The 26,656-nt window shown below is 44.0% G+C and overlaps 1 protein-coding gene and 1 long non-coding RNA gene across 2 annotated transcripts in view; one reads left to right on the top strand and one right to left on the bottom strand.

Moving 5' to 3' along the window:
* LOC130296461 (rho GTPase-activating protein 39-like) overlaps positions 1–26,656 on the top strand; it is a 121,472-nt gene that overhangs the window by 40,179 nt on the left and 54,637 nt on the right. The window lies entirely within an intron of this gene.
* LOC130296466 (uncharacterized) overlaps positions 21,357–26,656 on the bottom strand; it is a 46,414-nt gene continuing 41,114 nt past the window's right edge. Inside the window, exon 4 of the long non-coding RNA XR_008849220.1 lies at positions 21,357–21,416. This is a non-coding gene — a long non-coding RNA (uncharacterized LOC130296466). The remainder of the gene's footprint in view (positions 21,417–26,656) is intronic.

Below are 26,656 nucleotides of genomic sequence, written 5' to 3'. Positions count from 1 at the left end.
ATGATGACATCACACAGTTATTCCATATGGACATGATGACATCACACAGTTCTTCCATATAGACATGATGACATCACACAGTTCCTCCATATGGACATGATGACATCACACAGTTCTTCCATATGGACATGATGACATCACACAGTTCCTCCATATGGACATGATGACATCACACAGTTCTTCCATATAGACATGATGACATCACACAGTTCCTCCATATGGACATGATGACATCACACAGTTCTTCCATATGGACATGATGACATCACACAGTTCCTCCATATGGACATGATGACATCACACAGTTCTTCCATATGGACATGATGACATCACACAGTTCCTCCATATAGACATGATGACATCACACAGTTCTCCTTATAGACATGATGACATCACACTTAACTTCAGTAAGTTGTCTTGACCACATCTACATGCCGAAATGCATTGAGTTGCTGCCATTGGCTGATTAGCTATTTGTGTTAACAAGACATTGAACAGGTGTACGGGCTGGTACTCCATTCACTGGGAGGACAATTGATCTCTATTCTGATGATTGATTGGGGGTTCCAGCCATTGGACCCCCAGCAATCTGTTAGTTATCCTCTCTCCTGTGGTTAGGTAATAATAACTTTTAATCTTGGGATAACCCCTAGTAACCCCTGTACAGTGTCTGAGATTAGCAGTCACGCCCCATTCAAAAACAGCACCACCACTGTCCTCAGGATGTTTGCATTATTGCAATTCAGTTTCACTGAAGTGAACGGAGCCAAGCTGTAATACCACACACAACCTGAGGACAGGGGTGGTGCTGTTTTTGGTAGAAATTATCTGTTTTTCTATTCCGGGATAAACCCCTTTATTCAGTGACGTATTACAGTGTCCTTTCACAATGGACCTGACTAGTAGATGGGGCAACTAGTCTGCCCAACTTTAGTTTTTATAAAATTTCCCAAAGCGCTTTTCTATTTTTGTTTATGTATTTATTTATGTATTTATTTTATTTATTTATGTTGTAAGACTAAATGAGGAAGCCATGTGAGAAGAAAGTTTTGTTTGCATGCTCTTTTTGTGTCTGAATTTTCCCAGAAAGGAGAACATGACCTTTCCCCTGGTTTTGTTTAGACATGAGCCTCTTCTTGTGTCATGTGATCTTTTTGAAAGTATCACTTGGAGGCATTTATTGTATCGCTTTGTGACAATACAGACAGCTACAAATGTGGACGATTCTGATTGATTGTAACAATAATTTATACAAATGTGATTTATAACAAAAAAACTAAAATATCTAAACAAATGAAAATAAAATAGAGAAAACAAAAAGTTGAATTTTTTTTCTACAATTTTTTTGTTAATTATGCTGCAGAGCTTCCATCGACTCCAGTACAGCAGATCTACCTATAACTGATTATACATTTTAGGATAACTTGTTCAGCAGAGGGGAGAAAGCCGCTGCCAGAAATAATTCAAGGCAGCTTATATCCCTAAGAAAGGAATGATCATGCTTGTTGAAATACAACAACTGCCCTCAGGAGGCCCCTAGAAGAGTCAGGAGGCCCCTATACATTATATAAGTTGCTCGTCTGAAATTGCGCGATCCGGAGGACAGTCTGTGTACGGCCATTTACATCACCTCCTGTGGTTCTACTGAACTGAATGTAAATGACCATAGACGACTCCAATATGACCAAAAACGACTACAATATGACCATAGACGACTACAATATGACCATAGACCACTACAATGTGACCACAGACCACTGCAATATGACCATAGACCACTACAATATGACCATAGACCACTACAATGTGACCACAGACCACTGCAATATGACCATAGACCACTACAATATGACCATAGACCACTACAATATGACCATAGACTACTACAATATGACCATAGACGACTACAATGTGACCATAGACCACTACAATATGACCATAGACTACTACAATATGACCATAGACTACTACAATATGACCATAGACCACTACAATATGACCATAGACCACTACAATATGACCATAGACCACTACAATATGACCATAGACCACTACAATATGACCATAGGCTACTACAATATGACCATAGACCACTACAATACGACCATAGACCACTACAATGTGACCATACACCACTACAATATGACCATAGACGACTACAATGTGACCATAGACTACTACAATATGACCATAGACTACTACAATATGACCATAGACCACTACAATATGACCATAGACTACTACAATATGACCATAGACCACTACAATATGACCATAGACCACTACAATATGACCATAGACTACTACAATATGACCATAGACCACTACAATATGACCATAGACCACTACAATATGACCATAGACTACTACAATATGACCATAGACTACTACAATATGACCATAGACCACTACAATATGACCATAGACTACTACAATATGACCATAGACCACTACAATATGACCATAGACTACTACAATATGACCATAGACTACTACAATATGACCATAGACTACTACAATATGACCATAGACCACTACAATATGACCATAGACCACTACAATATGACCATAGACCACTACAATATGACCATAGACTACTACAATATGACCATAGACTACTACAATATGACCATAGACTACTACAATATGACCATAGACCACTACAATACGACCATAGACCACTACAATGTGACCATAGACCACTACAATATGACCATAGACGACTACAATGTGACCATAGACTACTACAATATGACCATAGACCACTACAATATGACCATAGACCACTACAATATGACCATAGACCACTACAATATGACCATAGACCACTACAATATGACCATAGACCACTACAATATGACCATAGACCACTACAATAGGACCATAGACCACTACAATAGGACCATAAACTACTACAATGAGAAAAAAGCTCTATTGATGAGCCTAAAGTTACGCTACACTGGATGGATGTTTTTTCACACGTTATCTCTATCCACAGAATAGGGGACAAGCTGATTGGTGGGAGCCCGTCTGCTAGGAAAATACTTCAATCATAGGAACGGGGAGAAAATTGTCTCCGGAATGAAAGAAATGCACTGTGCATGCACGGCCAGTGCTCCATCCATTCTCTATGTGGCTTCCTAGCATTGCCAAGCTCAGTGTTCGGCAATGTTTAAAAGACCCATAGAGAATGAATGGAGCACTGGCTGCACATGCGTGGTGCACTCCTCTCATTCTAGAGAACAATTCACCTAGAAGATAACTTCCTTAGATGGTAATATTCCTGTAATATCGTATTAGGGTTTCAAGGGGTATTCCGGCTTTATACATCTTATCCCCTCTCCAAAGGATAGAGGATAACATGTATTATTGCAGGGGTCCCGCTGCAATAATACATTCAGCCCCTGGCATTCTTTGCCACGCCCCCTCCATTCATGTCTATGGGAGGGGGCGTGGCAGATGCCACGCCCCCTCCCATAGACATGAATGGAGGGACGTAGCGTGACGTCACATCCCCATCTCAGAGGCAGCGTCCGGCACAGAATGCCGGGGGCTGCACTGAGATCGCGGGGGTCCTCAGCGGCGGGACCCCTTTGGATAGGGGATAAGCCGGAATACCCCTTTAAATGAGGAAATGTTAAAAATGCGAGAGTTCCCTGCCGTTACTACGACATGTTCGTCCCGTCTGCAGACAATGGCGTCACGATTTTGCAAGTAATGCGGCAGTTTCACCAACAAAAATGATGCGGCCCTCGGCCACCAACGATGGGCGCAGTTTGACCGCATACTGTAAGTTCACCATAAGGGGCCATATCCTAACTTTTTGCAGCAATATGACGGTCAATAAAGTATGACTGCCGGATTAAACATCCATACTGGCTATAGGTCAGGTTTTCAAATGCAAAAATAACAACAACAACAACAAAAAAAGCACAAAATTAAATGAGGACTTCACTTAGGAATGATAGTTCTGTATGTTGTCTTTTATGGGATTACTATGTTAAAAGTTATTAAATATTCCTCTTCCCAACGGGGAAAAAAAATATTTGCCAAACTGGCCTAATACTTGCCTAAAAGACCAGAATATTTTTTATTTGTCTTAATTAAAATTTTCTAGAAACTTTTTATAGCTTTTTTTTTTTAGCTATAGCAAATATTTTTTTTTTAGCTATAGCAAATATTTTTTTTTTAGCTATAGCAAATATTTGTTTGTTAGCTATAGCTATATTTTTTTATAGCTTTTTTAGCCTGTGGTGCAGGTTGACAGTTTGCGGGTTCATAAGTCCTGATGGATTCCTTATGGATGATGCCCATCTGCTCCATGTAGGGCCCTTGGCTGAGCTGCGGGGCCACAGACATAAGGCGAAGTAGTTGTGTATTGCAGGAAATGATCATGTACATAGGTTTACAGACTTACAGTTCTCCTCTTCCTGTTTATAGAATTGGGATTCGCATGAAGCAATACACATCGGGCCTCTTTCCTTAGAGCCTCCATTTACATGTGAACTGTATCTAATCCATCATGTGTCCGAGACGTGGATGAGATACGGCGTATCAGTCTGTAAGCTCGTACGGCAGCCTGACATTGACGTCCATTTGACTTTACTTCTCTAAAACAATGAAGAAGCCGAGTGCAAAGACGTATTTACTGAACTGTCCATCCTCCATTGACCCCCTATTTATTAGGCTTTTCACACTTGACCCTGGGAAGGCAATTTTGTATAAGTGGTCAGTGTGGCCAAAGTAAGTGACCCCCCCCCCCCATCTCAAGGGACTTGTTATACTAGATGTATTGGTTGGGCTGATGAATACATTGCTTTTTCCTTTTTCGTTTTAATCCTTAAATTACTTTTTTTTTTCCAAGTTTGTAATAGGCAAGGTTTCTAATACAGAGGAGAATAGGCAGGATTTCTAATACAGAGGAGAATAGGCAGGATTCCTAATACAGTAGAGAATAGGCAGGATTTCTAATACAGTAGAGAATAGGCAGGATTTCTAATACATAGGAAAATAGGCATAATTTCTAATACAGAGGAGAATAGGCAGGATTTCTAATACAGAGGAGAATAGGCAGGATTTCTAATACAGAGGAGAATAGGCAGGATTTCTAATACAGAGGAGAAAAGTAAGGATTTTTAATACAGAGGAGAATAGGCAGGATTTCTAATACAGAGGAGAATAGGCAGGATTTCTAATACAGAGGAGAATAGGCAGGATTTCTAATACAGAGGAGAATAGGCAGGATTTCTAATACAGAGGAGAATAGGCAGGATTTCTAATACAGAGGAGAATAGGCAGGATTTCTAATACAGAGGAGAATAGGCAGGATTTCTAATACAGAGGAGAATAGGCAGGATTCCTAATACAGTAGAGAATAGGCAGGATTCCTAATACAGTAGAGAATAGGCAGGATTCCTAATACAGTAGAGAATAGGCAGGATTTCTAATACAGTAGAGAATAGGCAGGATTTCTAATACAGTAGAGAATAGGCAGGATTTCTAATACATAGGAAAATAGGCATAATTTCTAATACAGAGGAGAATAGGCAGGATTTATAATACAGCAGAGAATAGGCAGGATTTCTAATACAGAGGAGAATAGGCAGGATTTCTAATACAGAGGAGAATAGGCAGGATTTCTAATACAGAGGAGAATAGGCAGGATTTCTAATACAGAGGAGAATAGGCAGGATTTCTAATACAGAGGAGAATAGGCAGGATTTCTAATACAGAGGAGAATAGGCAGGATTTCTAATACAGAGGAGAATAGGCAGGATTTCTAATACAGAGGAGAATAGGCAGGATTTCTAATACAGAGGAGAATAGGCAGGATTTCTAATACAGAGGAGAATAGGCAGGATTTCTAATACAGAGGAGAATAGGCAGGATTTCTAATACAGAGGAGAATAGGCAGGATTTCCAGTGTCTTGTGCAGTATATATCTACAGTAATAAAATTTATTGGTTGTTTTAAAATAGTATCTAAAGTTATGGCGCTTCTCCCAGTCAAATCTCCAACAAGGGAGGTTGTTAAATTATATTATAATTTATTGTAAAAAGCAGACAGGACGGGTTTCTAGTATACACCGGACTCTTCATCAGATTTTCTCTCTCACTCACACTCTGTCGCACGCTCACTTTCCCACACTCACATACACTCTGTCTCTTTCACACACTCTCACACATTCACTCACACAAACACACATTTACATATAAAGTACACAACACACTCTCGCGCATCCACTCACTTTCTCACACACTTGCATGCACACAATCTCTCTCATTTTTACACACTCTCTCATACACTCACATACACACTCACACACATACTCACATACTTACGCACACACACACACACACACACAGTGATTCTCTAATTCTCTCTCTCTTGTAGACATCCTCACTCTCACACACACTCACACACACACACACACACACGCAGTGACTCTCTAATTCTCTCTCTTAGACATCCTCACTCACATACACTCACTCACTCACACACACTCACACACACACGCAGTGACTCTCTAATTCTCTCTCTTTTAGACATCCTCACTCACACACACTCACTCACTCACACACACACGCAGTGACTCTCTAATTCTCTCTCTCTCTTTTAGACATCCTCACTCTCACACACACACACACGCAGTGACTCTCTAATTCTCTCTCTCTTTTAGACATCCTCACTCTCACGCACACTCACTCACTCACACACACACGCAGTGACTCTCTAATTCTCTCTCTCTTTTAGACATCCTCACTCTCACACACACACGCAGTGACTCTCTAATTCTCTCTCTCTTTTAGACATCCTCACTCTCACACACACTCACACACACACACAGTGACTCTCTAATTCTCTCTCTCTTGTAGACATCCTCACTCTCACACTCACTCACACACGCACACACACGCAGTGACTCTCTAATTCTCTCTCTCTTTTAGACATCCTCACTCTCACACACACTCACTCACACACACAAACGCAGTGACTCTCTAATTCTCTCTCTCTCTTTTAGACATCCTCACTCTCACACACACTCACTCACACACACACGCAGCGACTCTCTAATTCTCTCTCTCTTGTAGACATCCTCACTCTCACACACACTCTCACACACTCACACACACACACACACACACGCAGTGACTCTCTAATTCTCTCTCTCTTTTAGACATCCTCACTCTCACACACACTCACACACACACGCAGTGACTCTCTAATTCTCTCTCTCTTTTAGACATCCTCACTCTCACACACACTCACTCACACACACACACGCACGCAGTGACTCTCTAATTCTCTCTCTCTCTTTTAGACATCCTCACTCTCACACACACTCACTCACACACACACGCAGCGACTCTCTAATTCTCTATCTCTCTTGTAGACATCCTCACTCTCACACACACTCACTCACACACACACGCAGTGACTCTCTAATTCTCTCTCTCTTGTAGACATCCTCACTCTCACACACACTCACTCACTCACACACACACGCAGTGACTCTCTAATTCTCTCTCTCTCTTTTAGACATCCTCACTCTCACACACACTCACACACTCACACACGCAGTGACTCTCTAATTCTCTCTCTCTCTTGTAGACATCCTCACTCTCACACACACTCACACACACACACACGCAGTGACTCTCTAATTCTCTCTCTCTCTTTTAGACATCCTCACTCTCACACACACGCACACACACACGCAGTGACTCTCTAATTCTCTCTCTCTTGTAGACATCCTCACTCTCACACACACTCACACACACACTCACTCACACACACACGCAGCGACTCTCTAATTCTCTCTCTCTCTTTTAGACATCCTCACTCTCACACACACTCACTCACACACACACGCAGTGACTCTCTAATTCTCTCTCTCTTGTAGACATCCTGTATGGTCTATGCACAATTTGTTCTTTACGAGCAGGAAAGTAAAAGCATTAGGACACTTTGCATCCCAATAAAATCCACACGTTTTGCAGCGGCCGCCACCATCTTATTCTTTTCTTATTTCACAGAACACATGCGCCTTTTATGGTAGTTTTAACCTTTAATTTTCTAGTTTTTTATTTACTTGAAAATTCTTTTGGGGTTTACTTAGCGCTAATGTTAAGAATACTTAATCCTGGTCCTGGGTGACCTTAAAAAGCTGGATTTCCTGTTCTGCTAATCAGTACGAGAGAGTCCTCAGCTGTTTAACCTCAGTTATTTTACTAATTATGTTATGTGGGAACGGACAAATCCCCCGCTAAGTGCAACCATAAAGCTAAGAAAGCTCTAAAAATATGCATTTCCTAAGGTAATAATTTGCTTTTTACTTTGAGTGTACCTGGCACCTCAGATACGTTTTTTTTTCGGAATAAGCTGCGCTGTGTAAGTACATCAGGAGTATCACTAGTTCTGGTCATTATATCATTTGTATATGGTATTTATTTTATTTTTACCAAATTTTACTCTGCAGGCTGCATCTCCATTGTTATTTTGTTTGTGGGTTAGTGGGTAGAGCATAGCCTCTATAATGGCTTCTATACACTGCGCACACACATAGAATGGGATCCTGCTCTCCATACATATCTAAAGAAGCAGCAGCATGGTGGACATTATAGAGCACTAACTGTGAATCAAGCCCTGAGGGGAAATCTAATAAGTTAAAGGAAGACTCTGCTGCTAGACATCGTTTTCCCTATCCAAAGGGTGATCGAGGGGTTCCCGCTGCTGCCCCCCCCTGTTGACTTCATGACCACGCCCCCCTCCATTCATGTCTATGGGAGGGGGTGTGTCTCCGACACACCCCCTCCCATAGACATGAATGGAGGGGGAGTGATGTGATGTCACAAGGGGGCCGGAACATCGGAGTACCCCTTTAACATGTGAAGCCCCTTTGTAATTGGTTTGTCTCTTTCAAAATTCACTCCCCTCTTTTCTCACTCCTCTCATCTTCCCTCTCCATAGACTTGTAAGAGCAGCATGTAATGTGATCTCTGCGAGCCGCTAGTCCATCTTGTAAGTGAAAGATTCATTGATGGGGAAAGAAGCTTCATAAGAGGGGGAAAAAAAAAAGGACTTTTCTCTGATAAGATATATTACATTCGCTTTTCTTATTTTCGCTTGTAACCGATACCCCATTAAATATTGAATTTTACGGGGGGCATATGCCAGCATAGAACTCCATGCATGGTATACCATCTGACTTCTAGTTATGAACTAGCAAAGGGAAGCTACATAGGACTGCAAGAGCCCCCCATTATATTATCTCCAGGGCCTGCTATGCCTATAGGCAAAATAGGCAGCCGCCTAGAGCATACTCTTGAGGAGGTTTGTTACAGTGTGTCACCCCAGTAGTAAGGAGATTACATGAGGAGGAAGTTTGTTACAGTGTGTCACCCCAGTAGTAAGGAGATTACATGAGGAGGAGGTTTGTTACAGTGTGTCACCCTAGTAGTAAGGAGATTACATGAGGAGGAGGTTTGTTACAGTGTGTCACCCCAGTAGTAAGGAGATTACATGAGGAGGAAGTTTGTTACAGTGTGTCACCCCAGTAGTAAGGTGATTACATGAGGAGGAGGTTTATTACAGTGTGTCACCCCAGTAGTAAGGTGATTACATGAGGAGGAGGTTTGTTACAGTGTGTCACCCCAGTAGTAAGGTGATTACATGAGGAGGAGGTTTATTACAGTGTGTCACCCCAGTAGTAAGGAGATTACATGAGGAGGAGGTTTGTTACAGTGTGTCCCCCCAGTAGTAAGGAGATTACATGAGGAGGAAGTTTGTTACAGTGTGTCACCCTAGTAGTAAGGAGATTACATGAGGAGGGGGGTTGTTACAGTGTGTCACCCCAGTAGTAAGGAGATTACATGAGAAGGAGGTTTGTTACAGTGTGTCACCCCAGTAGTAAGGAGATTACATGAGGAGGAAGTTTGTTACAGTGTGTCACCCCAGTAGTGAGGTGATTGCATGAGGAGGAGGTTTATTGCAGTGTGTCAACCCAGAAGTAAGGAAATTACATTAGGAGGAGGTTTGTTACAGTGTGTCACCCCAGTAGTAAGGTGGAGCGTCAAAGGGCCTGATTTATTTAATTGGAATCCCAATACTGGTTATGAGATCGGCTCCAGTGATATTGTAAACCTAGAGATGACAACTGTGTAAAATTGATCCCAAGACAAGAATGTTGCCACGAACCACCATCAGGACAACAGCCCCAATCCTCCAACCCCCCCAGTAATGGCCACAATTGTTAGCACCTCACCGAACACGCGTCCACCGCGGACACCAGGATTCATTGTAGTGGAAATATTGACTCTCTGCACTAAAAATAAATCATCGGCTCCTGATGAATGGTGCGAATTCTGGGAAGGCCCCGGCAGCCACTCAAGCCTGTCCTTAATGCCAATGTATCCAGTGCTAAACATAGAAATAATTAAACAGCAGCTTAGGTTTCAGTATGTACCAGAGGATGTGGCCAAGAGAAGTTATGGAGAGATTTTATACCCTATATTATATTCTGGTTTACTGCTGTGTGAACAATGAGGCATGAATGCTATAAAATACTTTATGGAACGGTGTACAATTAAAAAATACTTCGCTACATTTAGAAGTGTTACTAGAGAAGGGACCAAGATATGACCTACCGTAAGGCCGTACACCTTCAATAGTTGTCTGCCAAACGATAGCTTTCTATCACTATCTGCCAATACATGTGGACGGACATGTGTTCTTGACGGACAGGGGAGGGGTTAGCCTCTGCCAGACTGCTCTAGGGGTTGCTTTTGTCTCAAAAACCTAGGGTCGAGCTGCTAAAATTCAATATGCTCAAATCTTTCCCCTCCCCAAGGCCCTACATACATCTTACACAGTCGTCCGGTACACCGCCAAAGTGTATAGGGGCTGCATATATGGGACTAAGCTGATGAGGTTTATGATTCCCAATTATTGGTAGATTAAGAGACTTAAAGGGGTATTCCAGGAAAAAACTTTATATATATATATATATATATATATATATATATATATATATATATATATATAATCAACTGACTCCAGAAGGTTATACAGATTTGTAAATTACTTCTATTAAAAAATCTTAATCCTTACAATAATTATCAGCTGCTGAAGTTGTTGTTCTTTTCTGTCTGGCAACAGTGCTCTCTGCTGACATCTCTGCTTGTCTCAGGAACTGCACAGAGTAAGAGAGGTTTGCTATGGGGATTTGCTTCTACTCTGGACAGTTCCCGAGACAGGTGTCATCAGAGAGCACTTAGACAGAAAAGAGCAACTCAACTTCAGCAGCTCATAAGTACTGAAAGGATTAAGATTTAATTAGAAGTAATTTACAAATCTGTTTAACTTTCTGGAGCCAGTTGATATATTAAAAAAAAAAAAGTTTTTTCCCGGATAACCCCTTTAAGCTTCAGCTAATGTACTGGAGTAAAAATGTGGAAGGGACCGTGAATGAGCGCCTGACGACCATTGTGGCTTCAAAGAAGGTTTTCATGGCTGATTTTTGGTCAACCACAAGAAGCCACAAATGAAAACAAAGCGAAAACAATTCTAATAATGGTTGTGGTGGTTCATCGTGTGCATGGTGAAGTGTCATAGTATGACAATACTTAAAGGGGAACTCCGGTATATTACATCTTATCCCCTATCTACAGGGGGTTTGACTTATTCATGGCGCGACCTCCGTTCGGTGCAGGGATTAAAGGGGTACTCCGCTGCTCAGCGTTTGGAACAAACTGTTCCAAACGCTGGAGCTCGTGACTTCATAGCCCCGCCTACTCATAATGTCACATCCCGCCCCCCTCAATGCAAGTCTATGGGAGGGGGCGTGACAGCCGTCACGCCCCCTCCCATAGACTTGCATTGAGGGGGCGTGGTCGTGACGTCAGGAGCGGGGCTCGGCCGTGATGTCGCAAGCCTTCGGTTGTAAACGAACGCCGGGTGCAGCACAGAGATCGCGGGGGTCCCCAAGTTGAAGATAAGAGGTCTAGGGCGGGGCTATGACATCACGAGCTCCCAGTGCTCGGAACAGTTTGTTGAGCAGCGGAGTACCCCTTTAATGTTGACCATGGCCTCTCCGAGCTAGAGAAGAGCTGGTATTCTGAAAACAAAGCTTTAGAACATCGGGGCACTGGATGGGAGAAAGTGGGGGGTCCCAGCGGTCGAACCCCCACAATCAGACACTTATCCTCTATGCTGTGGATAGGGGATAAGATGTAATGTACCGGAGTTTCCCTTTAACATTAGTGTATATAAGGATAAAGTATTAATATATACTGTATGTAATGCCTTTTGGTGTTTTGAATATGCGTGTTTGATTGCCACCATCTCTACAGCCGTATAAAGTGACCCGGTCAGAGCGTACTCTTATACATAGTGGAATTTGTGGTGTCTGGGGTGTTGCAATGATATTACAGGGTCTGGTGGTATTAACCCTTACTTGTCGTGACGCCAGGGTGAGGTTTGCTTAGTATTGGAGGTCCTGCTGCCAACCGTCCCACAAACGGCAGGGATAATAAACGGAATGTCCACAGCAGATTTTATGAGATAACTGGAAACTTTTACTTGAACTTTTATGCAAACAGTCTTTACAGGTATACAGTCTCTCTCGAGGTAACCGGGATGCAGGTTCCTCACAGGCTTTGCTGGGACGGATAGTCTTTAGCTTTGAGCAGGCCACTGTGCTACTAATTATAAGATTTGAGTGAAATAGTAGTCACCCAGGATTTGTAGGTTGAGCTTTATAACTCGCGGTTTTAGTGGCTGCTGGTTCTTTAGGCTTTGGCCTAGTTGAGATGAATGAAGATATGCTGATTGTGCTTGCTTGATAGTCCGGCACTAAGAGAGTGCAGGAACTAAGAGAGTTAATTTAGTGGCTACAGCCCTTTATATAATAAGGGGGCTGGACTAAGCTCATTGATCAGCAAACCTGTAAGTCCTGAACCCAGTGAACTCTGGGTACATCACATGACCCTAGAAGGTCCTTGAACAATAGTACAACCATAATAATATATCAGGTGACCTGGGTAGGTCCTATACATTTGTACACTATACAAATATATATTTATATGAGGCGACCAAGGGGCAAGCCCTGCAGGAGAGCCCTGTGGAATGGAGGGACTCTAGCTGAGGGGACTTTAGACAGGAACAGGACCAGGTCCCGTACCAGGATACCACAGATTCACTGTGCATCTTTGGCTATGTAAGGATTTTTTGTCTCTATGACCGGCCATGATCATGTCTCTGATCTCTTGTTACACCTGAATCTTCTCGGTCTATACCGATCGGTAAGGTCTCTGTAGGCTCATGTCGCATTCCGAAAGTTTTGTTTTCTCAACTATAAATAGGGCGGCATTTTTTTTTTTCAGCTAGGGCTCTATTTCCTGAAGGCAGAACATAATAAAACATGTAATTAAAGGCTGACAATGACAGGAAGAGCTATCCTGGGGAGCAGGCAGTAGGGAAAATCATACCGGAGAGCTGCGGCCAACCTATTTTGGAAGCCAGGGAGTGAGAGTAAGAGGGAGAGGTGTGTTAGGAAAGCAGAGTTTATAAAGTGAGCGACGGAGTCCAAGCTGGTTTCATAGTAACCTTTAATTTACAAGACACAGCAAGGTGCGCAGAAGGCGACCTGGACGTTTACCGAATGTTATAGCGCCGAGACAGGTAAGTATATAAATCGGAGCAGCTGAGCTTCCCGTAATCTTTATAAAGACTCTGCACTCCGCAGCTTTCAAGCCTGTAAGGTAATGTTTATTAGTATTGAAATCCACAAAAATATGGGCCGTTGGGAGGCTGTGTGGAATGTGCAGACTGTGCTGCGTATGCTACACTCTGCACAGCATACGCAGCACAGTCCGCACGTCCTATACAGCGTCTATCCAGGAACTTCCATAATTCTAGGACCAAAGAGTCTTATATTGTTTTTGTGAATTTCAATACTAAAATGTTGAAGAGTGAGGAGTCGTCTCTATACATTGACTCCTCAAGTTATACAATATTTTTTATTATATATTTTCGACATACGATGGTTGTAACTTGAAACCAAACAAACAATGCCAAAGGCAGTCCAGATCCACGGCATGTATGAATGGCTGGAAGATCTGACCAATCAGAGAGGGTGCATACCCGTATGACTGAAGGGCATGCACTGATTGGCAGACTAGTCGTCCCTCCCTACAGTATAATGCACTACTACATGTTCTACCTTGCCTTTTACCTGTTTCGGGATGGGCTGGTCCCTTGGACACCAGGTGAGGGCAGTTTTGTTTTTCAGGTACAATGTTTGACCTGTATGGCAGAGGTCCCGGGCCCAGTCCTCAAGGCCACCAACAGTCCAGGATTTGAGAATGTTCCCTGTTCTATTCCAAAAAAAAATACCTAGAATGTTGGTGAGCCTTGATGACTGGGTTGGGGACCACTGCTGTATGGGACCCTGAAGAAGCCCCAAAAGTTGTATAGCCTATAGCAGCTATATTTTACTTTTATATAGAAGGATTTGCTTTAGCTGTATTAGATATCTTCCGAATTTTCTTTAATTAAAATGTTTTTAATTCTTATTTTGGGTTGACATTTTGAGGGCTTGATCCTATTCCACAGAATTTTGGGTCTCAGGATACAATAGTTTCCACTTACATTGGTCATCCTGGAACCAGTGAATATTGTAACTTAAAGGGGTACTCCGTTGCTCAGTGTTCGGGAACAAAATGTTCTGAATGCTTAGAGCTGGCGCCGGGGGCTCGTTAGATCATGGTGCGGCCCCCTCGTGACGTCACACCCAGCTCCCTCACTGTAAGTCTATGGGAGGGGACGTGGCGGCCGCCACGCCCCCTCCCACAGACTTATAGTGAGGGGGCGGGGTGGCATGAGGGGGCAGGGCGTGATGTCACGAGACTCCGGCGCCAGCTCTTAGCGTTCGGAACATTTTGTTCCGAATGCTGAGCAACGGAGTACCCCTTTAAAGGGGTACTCCGGTGGAAAACTTTTTTTTTATTTTTTTTTTATCAACTGGTGCCAGAAAGTTAAACAGATTTGTAAATTACTTCTATTAAAAAATCTTTATCCTTCCAATACTTATTAGCTGCTGAATACTACAGAGAAGATTCTTTTCTTTTTGGAACACAGAGCTCTCTGCTGACATCATGACCACAGTGCTCTCTGCTGACATTTCTGTCCATTTTAGGAACTGTCCAGAGCAGCATATATTTGCTATGGGGATTTTCTCCTACTCTGGACAGTTCTTAAAATGGACAGAGGTGTCAGCAGAGAGCACTGTGGTCATGATGTCAGCAGAGAGCACTGTGTTCCAAAAAGAAAATAATTTCCTCTGTAGTATTCAGCAGCTCATAAGTACTGGAAGGATTAAGATTTTTTAATTGAAGTAATTTACAAATCTGTTTAACTTTCTGGCACCAGTTGATTAAGAAAAAAAAAGTTTTCCACCAGAGTACCCCTTTAAAGGAGATCTGTAGTGAAAAATAACTTAGCCCCTATCCAAAGGATAGGGAATAAGTTATAGATTGTGGGGGGTCCGAGCGCTGGGACCCCCTGCGATCTTCTGGGGCCCCGGCAGTCTGCTGGAAGGGGGCGTGCCGACCCCTGCACGGAGAACCAGCCGACCCCTCCCCCCCCCCATGCATCCCATAGAGATACATGGAGGGGGAGTGTCGGCCGCGGCTTCCTGCAGGGGTCGGAATGGCCACTTCCGGCAGACTGCAGGAGATCGCGGGGGGTCTCAGCGCTCGGACCCCCCGCAAGCTATAAGTTTTATAAGTTATTTTTCGCTGCACTGCTCCTTTAAGGGACCACTGTATATGTTTTTTCAGGACGAGCTGTTTCTTCACGCTACAGAACTAAACTACCAAGCTTCCTTGCCAGCCTGGCGCGGGCAGGACATAGTATTACCATCATGCCCAGACTTGTAGACCTTCAGAACATGTGCTGAGATGTATTTGAGCAAAAGTAAAATTCTGCCGTCTTTTTCTCACGGGTAAAAAGCGCTGAATTTGTGCGTGACCTAGACTGCTGAGACACAATTAGCTCCTAGCAGGCTATAACTACCCCTCCCCCTTATTACAATAATTAATTAAATAATAACTGATACAACAACAATTTAACTTTTCCGTGGGTGGGAATCGGCCACAGCTTTATTTATAAAATTACTTATATAAATAACAATTTAACTGTAACAAAGACACCGATTGGCTTCTTGCCAACCCGAGAGGTGCTGCCACACTGTCCTGTGTGGAGGTCTACCCCGGGTTGACCCCGCTTTCACCGTCTTCTTACCGCCACGGAGGAGACCAGTTAGCCCTACACTGGGCTCCGACCCCCACCCAAGAGAAACTGGATAGCCAACACCTGGGGCCACCTCAGCCCCCCGGCACACCCAAAACATTTCCTCTCCAGGAAATCCGCCCAACACATTTCCTCTCCAGGAAATCCGCTCAACACATTTCCTCTCCAGGAAATCCGCTCAACACATTTCCTCTCCAGGAAATCCGCTCAACACATTTCCTCTCCAGGAAATCCGAGGTACCTGCCACCAGGACCATTTTGTTAATTTTTAATTTTTTTAATTTTTTTTTTTTTTATTTTTTTATTTTAAATAACCCGTGTGAACTTCTCTCTCAGACTCGCCCATACACCGAAGAGTGCTGCAGCACTCGCACCACCTTGCGGAAAGCCGCTCTTAAAACAAAAAACACACATGGGAAAGATCAAACTGGGCGAAAATAGCAACATAACATGCAGAACGCCCGCGCCCCACGTGCAGCGCTACCCTCTCCGGAAACCCCATCCACCTCCGCCGGCCCCGATACAAAAAGAGAGCAAACCCCGAACTCACAAAACAGTCATGGAGCACGAGCTGCGTCTCCCGGATCGCCTAAACAGTCTCGGACCGACGGGCCTTTTTTTTTTTTTTTTTTTATTTTAAACTTTTTCCATGAAACGCAAAAAATAGGCACCCAAAAACACGGACACCCAAGTCCCATGGAAGGAGACGAGGAGAAAGAAAAAGTGCCCCAACCACATAGCCCTGAAAAAAGCTAGCGCAAAATCTCGGATCAGAAAAATTACGCAAAACGAAAACCAAAAACCCGACCCGCAGCCGCCACCAAGCGACCCAAAAATGATAGGAAAAAACCGGTCGCCGACAGCAAGGCCACCCACTCGTGGGCCCAGCCCCAAGGTATACACCACCTGCAAAGCAGAAAGAAAATCACCCCCTGCCATGTGCCGTGCGGCAACCGCACCCCACTGGATCGCAGCACAGCGGGAAAGCCAACCAACTTTTTTATTTTTTTAATTTTTTTTTTTTAAATTTTTTTTTTTTTTTATTTTTTTTTTATTTTTATTTTTTAATAGGTGATTCACATTAACAGGTGAAGATCCCAGCATCACATACTCAGAATGTTATTTGGATACACTGAGAACACTGCCCAAATCTCGAAACTCCTAGGAGAGGTGACACAGCAGATAACTTCCGTTATCACATCCTATTAAAACGAAACAGTAAATCAAACATCAGAGCCTTATAAGGTTACATCAAGGGGCATTCCAGGTATGGAAACCAAAATTTTTAATTTTTTTATTTTTTTTTAAGTTTTTATCCGCCGTCCACAGACCCTCTGGAACCTCCGGGACCCTCCTCGACTGTAGACATCCCTGCCTCCACACCAACACTAACCACTCGCAAGCGCCGTACCGTGAGTGCGACCAAACCGCAGGAGCCACCAAAGCGGACCAAGAATTACACCACTCTCCCCAAGGACCCACGGGCCGGCCGCACAAGCAAACCTCCGGAACTACAGCCAGAGAAAACGGGACAAAACGTCAACACCCAATACCGACCCCAGGGAGCGTAGCCCTGAAAGAAATCGTAACTCCAAACAGCGAAGCACTAGATGCAACAGGCAGAGCACAGGAAGAAAACACGCCCCCTGATCACTCAAATCACACACCAGAAAAGAAGAAAAGCATCACAAAAGTAGCGCGCAACCAAGCACAGGGGCCATGCCCACCCACACAGTAACGTTACAAGTCTAAAACATGAGCTGCCGAAGCAAGCACCCAAAGTCCCACAACCAACACCAAGGGAAAAGCTCAAACAAAACCCCAAGCATGGCAGAAACCCACCGCAGCACCACTGGAAAACCAAACACCACACCAACAACCGACCCAACCAGCCACAACAGAGAACAGAGCGAGCTCCCCGTGCGCTGCAATGGGGAACTGAAAGCAGGCCAGTCCACTGCCCAACTCCTGAAAAAACCCCAACCAACCGAAATGTCAGCCCATAGCGTACCAGGGGCACATATGCGGGGGCACAAATACCAGACACCCTCGGTGGCCAGAGACAACCTGCAGGAAAAAACTCCGCCCAGAACCATAATCCATGCGGAACATACAGTAAACCAGCAAGGACCGGAACAGGGGCACCTAGCGAGCCCCGAGGAAACCAAAACAGAGAACATGCAAACACTCCCCGTACACAGGAAAACTGCAGACCAACGCCACACGGCATGCGGAAGACTACAACAAACCACACCCCAACAAGCGTAGAGCACAGGAGAATCCCCCTCTGGAAAAACCACCACAAACAGAAGAACCCACAAGGAAAGACAAACTGAAACCCAAGCAAAACCTACCCACCGCCACATCAGCTAAAGCACCCAGCACGACATACAGGAGTCCCATGCCTACCAAAGATCGGGAGCAAAACAGGAGAAAACATCAGACAATACACTAGGACAAACAGAGCAGCGGAGAGGGACTACAACTAGTGACGGAGAGAAACACCAAACCAAGGGGGGAGAAAACCAAAAGAAACAAAACCGTAACTGGGTGCCACCGATTCAGGATAAGGAACAAGCCTCAGGAGCTAAGCCCACAAAACCCGGTCATCCAGCCACACCAAAGCACCCCGTCAAGAAGAGACGTACCCAACTCACAACCAGAGACCAACATAGACATACACCTATATCCGAGACCCAAACCCACCAAACACACAGGAACAAAAGGCGGATACTACCCTGAACAGCCATAAGCACACTAACCAGGGAAGGAGAGGGCACCAACCCAGCCTAGCCAGCTGAAGACAACTGGCCTGCCAAAACCCCAAGAGCAGGCACGAAAATAGAGCCACCACTGCCCCCCGCAACAGAACGCTCACTAAGTCCAGAAGATGGAGAAGGCACAAAAGATGGAGGAACCACTTCACCACCGCAGGCGCGGGAAAAGGCACGCTGGAGACCACCTGGTTGCGGGTACTCTGCCGCCGCCCGGAATGGCGCCGGGAAACCAGCAGCAGAGAACTCAGGAAGAGGGACAGCAGCGGAGAGGGTTTGGGGTGCAGTGGCTGCAAGAACCATGCGCCGTGATCTGAAGTTTACAGCGGTACCATTGTCGTGTCAATTAAAGTGATTATTTATTCTTTTTTTATTTTATTTTTTTACGTATAAAAAGCGACCAAAATACGCTATATGGAACTGTAGAATATATATATGTAATTATTAATTTGCGCTTACACCGCAAACCATGCAATCAAATGAGGATGTATAACTTGATAGTTCGGACATTGACGCACGTGGCCTTTGATACCACATGCGTATGTGCATTGAAATCTATATAGTTTGTACTTTTTCATATCATTGTAATTTATTATTTATAATTTTTTATTTATGTATTTATTTATTTATACATTTTTTTTTTTTTTTTTTTAATTCATTTATTTATTCATGAATTTTTATTTATTTATTTATTTATTTATTTTTTTTGGCGCGTACGCCATTGAAGGAGTACTGCAATCGAAGATATATTTAAATAGTACGGACATGTACGCAAGCAGCGATACCGTATAGGTGTATATGCTTGATGTAATACAGATATTTATATTTTATTTAATCATTTTATTTTATTTATTCAGTCATTTAGTAATTTATTTATTTATTTATTTTTTTTTTTATTATTTATTTATTTATTTTTTATTTATTTTTTATGTACGGGGGGGGGGGGGGGAGTAGTGATCCAATGTTTAATGGCAAGGGTTAAATTGATCTTCATAATTTTTTTTTTTTTTTTTTTTTTTTTTTTTTTTTTGTGTGTGTGTGTGCAATGCTATAGCTCCCATAGGGAGCCACAACACTGCACACACAGTACCTAACACAGATCACTTGCCATGTGTTAACATGGCAATGATCTGGGTCATCGGTGATTGATTGCTCAAGCCTGAATTTCAGGCTTGGAGCAATCAATCCACGAGCGGACGCGCAGGAGGCAGGTAAGTGACCCTCCTGCTGCGTTCCAGCTGATCGGGACATCGCGATTAATCGCGATGGTCCCGATCAGCCCGACTGAGCAGCCGGGACTCCCATACACATTCAGATGCGGCGATCAACTTTGATCGCCGCATCCAAAAAGGTAATGCTGGACATCTGCCCGATCGGCGATGTCCGGCATTAGCATGGGTCCTGGTTGCTAATAGCAACCGGGACCCCGCGGCTATGATGTGCGCTCAACTTGTGATCGCGCATAATAGCTAGGGACACGCAAATGGACGTTAATAAACGTCCATTTGCGCAAGCCCGCAAAAAAAAAAAAAAAAACAGCAGCAGCCACCCAGGGGGCCGCCACTGCAGCGGAGGGGACAGTAACGGGAGAAAGAGGCAAAGCGCGCTCAAAAGGAGCACGCATGGGAAGGGGGCTCAGGGCCAGGTAAGAGGACTGAAGGAACGGGCAGAGAAAAGGATGAAAGGAAGGGGCAGGAGATTAACGGAACGGGCAGGAGATTAACGGAACGGGCAGGAGATTAACGGAACGGGCAGGAGATGAAAGGAACGGGACAGGGAAGGGGATTAAAGGAACGGGCAGGACAGGGGGAAGGAGAGCGGGACTGTGAGAGGTCCGCCAGCCTCCCAAACCCAACGCCAGGGTGCAACAGCCAGGGTGCAACAGGAGGGGAGGACAACTCAGCCACAAGCGAGCATGCCAGCCCTCACCCTCCTGCTCCATCCAGGCCATAAATAAGGGGAAGCCACATACCAGCCAGCAGTCAAAACTCCGGGTCCTGGGCAGATTGAGGGGGGAAGGGAGGCACCACAGCTATAAATACCCAGGGGAGGGCCTCTGAAAGCCCGGGAAACTATTACACCCCTGATTGGTGCACTCCTTCCCCCCTACCCATGGGACATACCACTGTAGCCACTGGGAAGTTTTACAGGCGGGGGAGGGGGCTAAAAAACCTTGCCTGTACATTTCTTAACCCCTTAACTGCTCACCAGTCAGGGGGCAAGCTAGTTATGCACAGCTTGCCCCTCCATATCCGTTCATAAAGACGTTCCAAAGACAAAAACCACGCACTGCGCCAAAGGACTCTTCAAAGCAAAGTCAGCTGCAACATCCTATAAGCAGAAGAGTAATACAGAATTACTAAACATTACGTCAATATATTGGGGGAGATTTATCCAAACCTTTGGCAAAAGTAGACCAGTTGCCCATAGCAACCAATCAGATCGCTTCTTTCATTTCTGAAAGGGTCTCTGGAAAATGAAAGCAGTGATCTGATTGGTTGCTATGGGCAACTGCACCACTCTCCCTCTGCACACGTTTTGGTAAATCTCCCCCATTAACTCTATATTCTGAAGGTTTGGGTTTTTTTTTGCTGCCCTTATGGGAGTAAGAAGGACTGAACCATGGAACTATGTGTGAATGTTTTTCATTTATTTATTTATTTATTTATTTTTTAAATCAACTGGCTCCAGAAAGTTAAACAGATTTGTAAATTACTTCTATTTTAAAATATTAATCCTTCCACTACTTATTAGCTGCTGAATACTACAGAGGAAATTATTTTCTTTTTGGAACACAGGGCTCTCTGCTGACATCATGAGCACAGTGCTCTCTGCTGACATCTCTGTCCATTTTAAGAACTGTCCAGAGTAGGAGAAAATCCCCATAGCGAACCTCTCCTGCTCTGGACAAAGTTTTTCACCGGAGTAGGTCTATTCACACGTACAGTATTCAGATTTGATGCGCAGGATTTGAAGCTGCGCTCAGTCATTCAGTTTACATTGAAATCTGCGGCAGAAAATCCTGCACATCAAATCTGCACAGAATACTGTACATTGGAATAGACCATAAAGGGTACTCCAGAGGGGGGAAAAAAACATTTTTTTAAATTAACCGGTGCCAGAAAGTTATACCGATTTTTTTAAATTACTGTTATGTAATAATCTTAATCCTTCCAGTACTTATCAGCTGCTGTATACCACAGAGGAAGTTGCGTAGTTCTTTCCAGTTTGTCCACAGTCTGACAGGAACTGTCCAGAGCAGGAGCAAATCCCTATAACCTCTCCTGCTCTGGACAGTTCCTGACACAGACAGAGGTGGCAGCAGAGAGCACTGGGGTCAGACTGGAAAAAACTACACAACTTCCTCTGAAGCATACAGCAGCTGATAAGTACTGGAAGGATTAAGATTTTTACATAGAAGTAATTTACAAATCTGATTTAAAAACATTTATTTTCCTTTTGATGATATTTTACATATATTTTTTTCCTTAAGTGTGTAGGGCCAACAAACTGTATATAACGGGCCTATAGTTATGAAGAGTCCAATAGTCAGAGATCTGAAAACTGTGTATGGATCAATGAAGTGGAGATCTTGTTAAAGGGGTACTCCGGTGGAAAACTTTTTTTTTTATTTTTTTTTATCAACTGGTGCCAGAAAGTTAAACAGATTTGTAAATTACTTCTATAAAAAAAAAAAAAAAAACTAATCCTTCCAGTACTTATTAGCTGCTGAATACTACAGAGGAAATGATTTTCTTTTTGGAACACAAAGCTCTCTGCTGACATCACGAGCACAGTGCTCTCTGCTGACATCTCTGTCCATTTTAGGAACTGTCCAGAGCAGCATATGTTTTCTATGGGGATTTTCTCCTACTCTGGGCAGTTCTCAAAATGGACAGAGATGTCAGCAGAGAGCACTGTGCTCGTGATGTCAGCAGAGAGCTCGGTGTTCCAAAAAGAAAAGAATTTCCTCTGTAGTATTCAGCAGCTAATAAGTACTGGAAGGATTAAGATTTTTAAATAGAAGTAATTTACAAATCTGTTTAACTTTCTGGCACCAGTTAATAAAAAAAATAAAAATAAAAGTTTTCCACCGGAGGACCCCTTTAATTCTGAAGAAACCTTGGTGCATTTCACAACATCTAGTTTTGTTTCCTGTACTTTATATAAAGCGCGGAGAAAATAAAAGTGTTATTCAGTTTTCTGGGTGGAAAATGTGACCAGAGACCACGATGACTGGATGAAGACCAGAGGTCACGACCTTCACAGCGGCCCCGTAAATCTCTGTAATGCTTTTCTGTTAGGGACAACAATGGGGACTTTTCTTTTTTCGAATGATTCACAGATGAAGTAAAGCTCGGTCAATAAAGTCTGATAAATCCTGCGGATTGGATAAAACCATCGAGGAGGAGCCGCAGGATTATAAATATCCACTTAGTTCCCTAATTCCATCTTCCTGTTCTTTCTCTGTTTCCTGATATAATTTCTCACCCTCGGGTCGGAGGATCATTCTGCCGCCATGGAACGCTCTCGTGATCCTTTTTCATGTTTTTCTAATTACTTTAGTATTTTTTTTGACTATTTTTTTAGTTTTACTACTAGTATTATATATATTAGATTAATGTGCTTGACACTTTCTTAATAAAATATTGTATTTTTATGGGAATTTTTTGTTAAAGGGGTATTCCCACTTTATACATCTTATCCCCTATCCAAAGGGGACCCCCGCGATCTCTTTGCAGCCCCCGGCATTCTGTTTCCGAGACGCCACGGTCGCGCCCCCTCATGACATCATTCCACGCCCCCTCCATTCATGTCTATGGGAGGGGGCGTGACTGCCGTCACGCCCCCTCCCATAGACATGAATGGAGGGGGCGTCCCTGTCTCGGAAGCAGCACCTGGCACAGAATATGGGGGCTGCACCGAGATCGTGGGGGTCCTCAACGGCAGGACCACTGCCATCATATCCCCTATCCAAAGGATGTATAAACCTGGAATACCCCTTTAAATGACATTACAGTGGTCCCTCAACATACGATGGTAATCCGTTCCAAATGAACCATCGTTTGTTGAAACCATCGTATGTTGAGGGATCCGTGCAATGTAAAGTATAGGACGTAACGCTCACCTGTCCCCGCCGCTCCGGACCGTCACTGCATATCACCGCTGCCCTGGATGTCGCCCTCCATCACTGTCGCCGCGTCCCCAGGGTGTCCCTGCCGCTCCGGACATCTCTGCTTCCTCCGTCGCCGCATCACGTCACTACGCACGCCGCTCCTATTGGAAGACGGGACGGCGTGCGTGGCGACGTGATGACTATGAAGGAGAGCGCCGGCGATGCAGGGGATCCCGAAGAGGACGCGCCGGAGCCCCGAGGACAGGTAAGTGATCGTCAGCGGACCACACGGGGCACCGTAAACGGCTATCCGGTGGCAGCTGAAGCAGTCTGCGCTGGAGGATAGCCGTTTATGCGATGGCCCCGACATACAAAAGCATCGTATGTTGATGCTGCCTCTGAGAGGCCATCGTATCTTGAAATGATCGTATGTTGGGGCCATCGTAGTTCGGGGGTCACTGTATATACTTCGTATGGGTATGTTCACATGGTGGAATTTCCAAGCAGAAAAATTCCTAGAGTCCCAGAGCAATGTGATCACGCACACGGCGGAATTTCTGCGGAGGAAACATCTGGCGCAGAAATTCCGATTCTAGCATGTCAATTCTTTCTACAGAATCCGCTCGGAAATGCATTGGCGTCTATGGAGACGGCGCATCTCCGAGCGGTCCCAGCGCCGGCAAAACATCCCGCCCCACTGTCTGCCGGATGTCCTTTTCCTGGGCGGACGGCCTAAGTGTCTAGGAGTTATCCTCTCGTGAGGATCATCTCACAAAGGGGTTATCCATGGATAAATAAAAACACAGATGACTTCTTCCAAAAACAGCACCATCCCTGTGCTCAGGTTGTGTGCGGTATTACAACTTGGCTCCATTCACTTCAATGGAACTGAGCTTTTTTTTCCTTCCTCTGGATCAACACCATGGGGTTATAGGTTGAACTTGATGGACTCAACCTCATGAACTATGTAACTATATGAAGACCAAAATGCTTACATTAGTGCCCAATATACATTTATGACCTCATCGTAACACGATGGATCCAAACACATAGAAAGTTTTTGTTTTTACCTATTTTCTGCTCTCCTTTCAGCCGGCAGTATTCCCTACCCCCGCCGTCTCATTGTCAGTGGCATTACGAGAAACTTATCATAACAAAAGCCCAATTGTCACCCTTAAACCCAACTCCATTTATCAGGCTACTATTTCCTGTTGTCCACATTCGTGCGGTTCCACCCTGCTCAGCTTCTGCCAGGCGATTGTGTGAGAATGGAGTTGGGAACAGGACAAGAATCCCATTGTTGCCATAATCTGACAGCGGATACACAAAGGGTACAAGTGTGAAGGACTCCGAGCTTTTCTGACATTAGGAATCTCTCCGTAGCTTTTCCTGATCTCATCAGTTCAATGAACCTTGGGGGTAATTTATCATTGTGTTCTTGTGCTTTTTTTGGTCTACATTTTGCGCATTGCAGTTTTTTTTTTGTTTGTTTTTTTGCGGTACTTGAAGTATTTTTTTTGCGGTATTTGAAGGTTGTTTTTTTTTTGCATTTTTTTTTTCTAAGTTCTAAGTGATGATAACAAAATAAAATTAAAAAAGGTGAAAGGTAAAAAAAATCGCTTGATCAATAAAGTTTTTTATGTTTTTTGTTTTTTCCTGGACTGCGGCAAGGTAAACCACTATTCAAGTGTGAGGGAGACTTTCTTTGCAGACCTCCTTTTAGGGTACGTTCACACGAGCGGACCCACTGCATATTTTACACTGCAGATCCGCCGCTGAAGGACCCCTGCATGGTGGCTTTACATGTGCCTTCTTGGAGCGGCAATATGCCGCTACGAGCAGACACACTGCGATGTGCGAGTCGCAGCGCGCATGCGCAGTACACTCGCACGTGGCGCCAGCTCTCAGCTTAGCTCATGGAGCAGGGGGAGCAGCCGCGATGTGTGTGAGTACACCACACATGCGCGGCAACTCGCACATCACAGTGTGTCTGCTCATAGCGGCCTATTGCCGCTCCGAGCAGGGACATGTAAAGCAACCATGTAGCGGTCCTTCAGCGACGGATCTGCAGCGTAAAATACACTGTGGGTCCGCGCTTGTGAACGTACCCTTAGACATGAATTTGCCTTAAAACTAAAACAAATAAAGCCAATTTAGAAAATCATCTGGGAGTGGATGTGCGGATCTGCACGAAATTTATCATGGCCACTGCGACAATTTTGATAAATTTGGTGCAACACCACCATAAAAAAAAAAACGCATCCAGACAAACAACTAAAATGATCTATCCAAGACCATTATTGATAAATAACTCCCCTTGTGTTTCTAAAGTACGACAGAACGCCAACATTACCTTCGGGATAGGAACTCTCTCTTATGTCCCCGGGTACTCAAAACTATTATGTTATTCTGATCTTGTACTATGTGTGAACATGTATTGACTTGGTTAAAGGGG

Source organism: Hyla sarda, chromosome 12 (genome assembly GCF_029499605.1).
Source record: "Hyla sarda isolate aHylSar1 chromosome 12, aHylSar1.hap1, whole genome shotgun sequence".
Classification (NCBI taxonomy): domain Eukaryota; kingdom Metazoa; phylum Chordata; class Amphibia; order Anura; family Hylidae; genus Hyla; species Hyla sarda.
Note: the sequence above shows the minus strand (reverse complement) of the source record. Positions and strands in the feature narration are given on the sequence as shown.